This window comes from Otolemur garnettii, unplaced genomic scaffold (assembly GCF_000181295.1).
Source record: "Otolemur garnettii isolate 467f Iridium unplaced genomic scaffold, OtoGar3 scaffold00008, whole genome shotgun sequence".
Classification (NCBI taxonomy): domain Eukaryota; kingdom Metazoa; phylum Chordata; class Mammalia; order Primates; family Galagidae; genus Otolemur; species Otolemur garnettii.
In genome coordinates, this window is record NW_003852403.1 from 21466824 (window position 1) to 21472764 (window position 5941).

The window sequence follows — 5941 nt, forward strand, 5'->3', positions numbered from 1 at the left end:
TGGTAGTGGGCACTTGGAGTCCCAGCTGCTCAGGAGGCTGAGGCAGGAGGATTACTTGAGCCCAGGAGTTTGGGGTTGCTTTGAGCTAGGCTGAGGCCATGGCACTCTAGCCGAAGCAACAGAGTAAGACTCTGTCTCAAAATCAAACAAACAAATAAAATTCAAACTTAGTAAGTACCAGGTCTTGGTCACTTGGTCCCTGCTAACATGTATACCTTCAGCTCTCACCACTTTCTCTATCTATACTTCTCTGTGCCCCAATTTCTCCCAACTGTATTGTTTCAGTAAATGGTTCTAAGCTTCAGTCATACTGTACTAAAGTTTTTGTACTTCTTCACATATGATATATTTTCATAAGCTTTCTGTTTTTTACATTTACCTGAAACCCTTTACCTTCTTCTTACCCCCTTCTTTGGCTGACTTTCATTTGGTCTTCAGACTTTGGATTAGTTGCTCCTTCTCTGTGTTCCCTTTCATTGATTTAGTATCTTCTTGGATTTCACCCTTTCTAACACTAAATTGTAAAGGTCTTTTTATACTTGTCTTTGTCCCTGCTACACAATAAACTTTATGGGAGCAGAGGCTACATATTTCCTGTTCTCTTTGATCTCTTTACAAGGCAGCAGTACCTGGTAGGTCGTGGGCGAGTGTTTGTTGAATAAGTTGATAGATTTGATTGCTGATTACATACAGAAAAATATTAATTCATTCATACAGTACAGTATAGCACCATTGCGTTACTTTGTCCTAGGCCTGTGTGAATGAAAGTTCTCTACTGGTTTCAAAGTGCTTCTGGTTCATTTCTAGAAATAAAACATGCACAGTGATGCTTTTCCAAATATGACTTCCCTTAACTCAAAATCAGGGCAAGGACTGCATGGTGGCTGACATCTGTAGTCCCAGCATTTTGTGAGGCTAAGGGAGGATGGTGACTTGAGCCCAGGAGATTAAGGTTGCACTGAGCTTTGATGATGCCTCTGCACTCTAGCTGAGATGATAGAACAAAAGAAAAAATATCTGAGTAAATTCGGATATATTTTTGAAACCTTTTTGTCATTTGTGAGAATTTTATTTCCAGGATAAAATTTTACTCATTATTTTACACTGAACTGGAAAGAGCTTAGAAAAAGAAACAGGGCATTGAGGGGAGAGGGGAATATCTTTTTCTCTGATTTTTCTTTTTCTTTTTTACCCTATTTCTGTTTTATTTGAATAAATACTTGTACGGTAGAAATGGAGATTGTAAAAAGGACTTGCGTTCCCTGAGGACAACTCCATGGCAAGAGGATTTTGAAAGAACAGGTATAGAAAGAGGAGAGTACAGGAAGTATTTCAAGAAGAACCATAGGTATTTTCTTCCATGTTTTAAAAGTTTTTATACAAGAATATCCTTCAAAAATAAAAGCAGGGTGGCGCCTATAGCTCATTGACTAGGGCCTTGGCCACATACGCTGAGGCTGCTGGGTTTGAGCCTGGCCGGGGCCAGCAAAAACAACAATGACAGCTGCAACAAAAAAATAGCAGGGAGTTGTGGCGGGTGCCTGTAGTCCTAGCTACTTGGGAGTCTGAGCAAGAGAATCATGTAAGCCCAGGAATTTGAGGTTGCTGTGAGCTGTGATGCCATGATACTCCACCAAGGGTGACATAGTGAGAGTCTGTCTCAAAAAAACTCCAAAAAACAAACAAAAAAAGTGAACACTTAGCATTTACTAAGTACTTTGTGACTGGCATGAGAAAGGTGTGGCTCTTGCATCACAACAATGTACCAGCTTAAACGGCACTTTGTGTGAGGGAGTTTTTAACCAGTAAACAAATAACCGTATTGGAACACCCTCCCTATTCCCCTGATCTGGCCCAAATGACGTTTTTTCTTTGCCCCAAAGATAAAGGAAACACTGAAAGGAAGACATTTTGATGGCATTCAAAGGGCAATCAAGGGCAATATGAAGACAGTTCTGATGGGTATTCCAGAAAATTGCTTTCAAGTGTGGACTAGGCACTGGTGTCAGTGCATAGCTTCCCGGGGAGAGTACTGTGAAGGTGACTGTAGTGATACTCAGCAATGAGATATGTAGCACTTTTTCTAGGCTGAGTTCACAAACATAATTATAAGACCTTGTAAATTGGCATGGATATTCTTTTTATTTATTCTTGCCATTTTTTTAAAATTTAAGAGAATATAAAAATAAATTCGTCATTGCTTTCATTGGTTTGGTCAAGATTTTATGTTTTCAACCCTATTTTTCCACAGAATCTCAAGTTCAACTATACATTCTCTTATCACAAAGGCCACTATTTAAAGTTCAAGTAAGTAGTATGCTTGTTCTCAGAAGGAGGGAATACATACTAGGAAAAAGGGATATTATTCATTTGGAAAATTTATATCACTAAAAGTTACATATTCAAAAATTATTAAATGAGGAAAGCAGCATTATCTCAAAAGATAAGAGGTCCATAGATTCATTTTTGGGATCATTCATAGTGAATGAAATCTGATGTCATAGTATAAGCATTGGCATTGGAGGCTTGCAATCCCATCTTGGCTCTTTCTTTCTCTCTTTACTCCTATGAAGTCATGTTCATAATTTAGGCATTCTGTTTCTTTTCAGCTTTAGTTTCCATACCTGAAAAAGTGGAGATAGTATCTCTTAAGATTATTGTTAGGACTAAATGAGATAATTCATGTTAAATGCTTATCACAGGCTTAATATTTCGTGCTGATAAGTATTAGCAGTTAATTTGCTGAAGTACTGTACTAGTGATTAGCAATCTAATGTGTCTGGTTTAGAAGGAAAATATAATTAAAATTTCCAATCCTAATAGAGAAGGGAAAAATTTTAAATGAATCATAGTTAAAAATATGTATTAACATTATATATTATTGAGGAATTACATCCTTTTACAACTAATTCTGCAGAGAATTAGATTAAGTGTAAAATAGATACCAGCTGCAATCTTATTTGCAAGTATAATCAAGATACTAAAATGCATTGTGGGAAGATAATCCATCTTTTTTGTGAAGTTTTCAAAGAAATGGCACAATAGGGGTGGGGAGGGAGAGGGGGTACAAGAAACCTGGTTGTTATTAGTAACCCCTCTTCCCACTTAGAAACAAAAAGATTTTTTCCCCAGTCTGCAGCAGTTGACATTTGGCAGTGTCTGGAGACACATTTGGTTGTCATGAGTGGGTGAGTGGGACGAGGTGGTACTGCTGGAATCTAGTGGGTAGAGGCAGGAATATTGCTCAACTTCCTCAAATGCAAAGAAAACAGGCTCCCCCTTCACCGAACAACCATTATCTGCCCTAAAATGTAATAGTGTCAAGGTTGATACCCCTAATCTAGACTTACACAATCGTTTTACCTGGGAGCTAACATTATGGTGGTATGTTTTGTGGTTTTGTACTTTGTGGAAATGATTGAATTCTTTTGATCTTTTATACTTTATTTGTAACTGAAAATAGTCCTTTTTGCTTTTCAAATTGTGTTAGTTTTCATGAGAACGTAACCTAATAAATTTGTTAGGTAATTACTTCATTTTCTTAATGATGAATAAAAAGCAATCCAGCTGAGCCATTTTAAAGACTATTTTGGCTGACATATAGTTCTTTTATATTAGATGTTATAGTTATGGTTTGGGATGAGTTCTTCTATGAGGGTAGTTATTTAACTAAAGGTGTTGAGATTTTACAAAATAATCATACTTGATTAGGTCAACCATGTACGTTAAATTAGGAATTAAATTTTGTTTTTTGAGACAGGGTCTTACTCTTCTTCCCTCAGTAGAGTGCCATGGAGTCATAGCTCACAGTAACCTCAAACTCCTGGGCTCAAGCGATCCTCTTGCCTCAGTCTCCCAAATAGCTGGGACTATTGGGATGCTCCCTAATAGCATGTGACACAATGCCCAGATAATTTTTCTATTTGTAGTAGTGATGGGATCTCACTTTTGCTCAGGCTGGTCTCAGACTCCTCAGCTGAAGTGATCTACTAACTTCAGCCTCCCAGAGTGCTGGGATTATAGGCATGAGCCACCACACCCTGCCAGGAATTTAATTTTTAAAAAATTAGGAAGCATCACATTGAATTTATATATATGCATTTTTTAATAATTGCAGTTAGTATGAGGGTACACATGATTAGGTTACATTGTTTGCTTTTCTAAGTAAAGTCTGAGTTATAGCTGTTTCCTTCACCCAGGAAGTGTGCCATATACCGTGCATTATTCCCTTTGGTTACTGACCTGTCTTGGCAGTAGCCAATTGAGTGCTTCCTTTTATGCAACTCTTTTCTACATCTGTAGCATATATTCACTTCTTTAATTTTCACAGCAACTTCTTTATATAGGAACTATTATCATTCCATTTTATAGACAGGAAACCAGCACAGTTTCTTACTCAAGTTGCTTATTGACTATAACATAGGTAGTAAATGGTGGGTCTGGAATTAGAATTCAGTTGATTGTGGCCCTCTGTAGTGGCCCAAATGTATAATTCTACCCCTCTGGGAGGCCAAGGTGAGAGGATTGCTTGAGGCCCAGAGTTTGAGACCAGCCTGGACATCAGAGTTGTCTCTAAAAAAATAAAAAATAAATTAGCCAGGTGTGGTGACACACACTGTAGTCATAGCTACTTGGGATGCTGAGGTGGGGAATCACTTGAGCCCAGGAGTTTAAGGTAAAATACTTTAATTACATCTCTCTAGAATAGACCTGTATACGGTAATTACTCATTTAATGTGTTCAGTAAGTTCTTGGAAACTTTGACTTTTAAGCAAAATGATATAAAATGAAACCATTTTCCCCCCCTCATCAATGTTATAGCAAAAAAACGAAACAACTTCATTCAGGGACCTGCTTTATGTCATTTCACTTAGTGGCAGTTGGTAAGAACATACCTACGACATTCAGGACTAAGTGAATAGCCAAAAATAAATTGAAAGGCGTATAATTTTAAAATTCAGCTTTGGAATGCAGTATACAATGAATTCCTTATACATCTAGATTAGGATGTGAAAGAATGGAAATTTGGAGTTTTTCCTCATTTCCATGGAGCTTCTGGTGTACACAGTCTGTAATCTAAGAGAAATAGATAATTTTTTCTCTGCCTGAGCTTTCCTTTTCTCCCCACATTTTTCCTTCCAGCTCCTGTTAATTGCTTCTTCCTGCTGTGTGCTTTACTAGTTTGTTTTTTGGGTTTGGATTCTCCAGATTTTTACCTCTTTCAATCCTCAAAATGATTTGAATAAACTGGAGAGTAATTTATTTCTAAAAGAAATGTTTTAATGAGGTCTTAGGAAAGATCTAAAAATTTGCTGGGTGGCAGAAGACATTGAAAATCCACAATTACAGCCAAGAGCATAGTAAGTAAAGCAAACAGATAACCTTCAGAATGGGAGAAGATTTTTGCAGGTTATGCTTCTGACAAAGGTCTGATAGCTAGAATCTACAGAGAACTCTAATCAATAAGAAAAGAATAAATAACCCCATTTCTATGTGGGCAAGAGACTTGAACAGAAACTTCTCTGATGAAGACAGGCCTACAAACACATGAAAAAATGCTCATCATTTTTAATCTTTAATTATCAGAGAAATGCAAATCAAAACCACTTTGAGGTATCGTCTAACTCCAGTAAGCTTAGCCCACATCACAGAATCCCAAAACTACAGATGTTGGTGTGGATGTGGAGAGAAGAGAACACTTCCACACAGCTGGTGGGAATGCAAGCTAATATGACCTTTTGGAAAGAAGTTTGGAGAAAACTCAAGGAACTAAAAGTAGACCTACTGTTTGATCCTATAATTCCTCTACTAGGTATATGCCCAGATGATCAAAAATTATTTTCCAACAAGGACATCTAACCAGGACGGTTATGGCAGCCCAATTTATAATAACCAAGACATGGAAATAGCCTAAGTGCACACTGACCCATGAATGGATTAA

The 5941-nt window shown here is 37.4% G+C and overlaps 1 protein-coding gene and 1 pseudogene across 2 annotated transcripts in view; both read left to right on the forward strand.

Moving 5' to 3' along the window:
* Window positions 1-2496, forward strand: part of LOC100951310 — a 3234-nt pseudogene extending 738 nt beyond the window's left edge. Inside the window, exon 2 of the transcript XR_002771739.1 lies at window positions 2390-2496. The product of XR_002771739.1 is annotated as a 60S ribosomal protein L17 pseudogene (transcript). The remainder of the gene's footprint in view (window positions 1-2389) is intronic.
* JMJD1C (jumonji domain containing 1C) overlaps window positions 1-5941 on the forward strand; it is a 360771-nt gene that overhangs the window by 26064 nt on the left and 328766 nt on the right. The gene's annotated exons all lie outside the window — the stretch shown is intronic.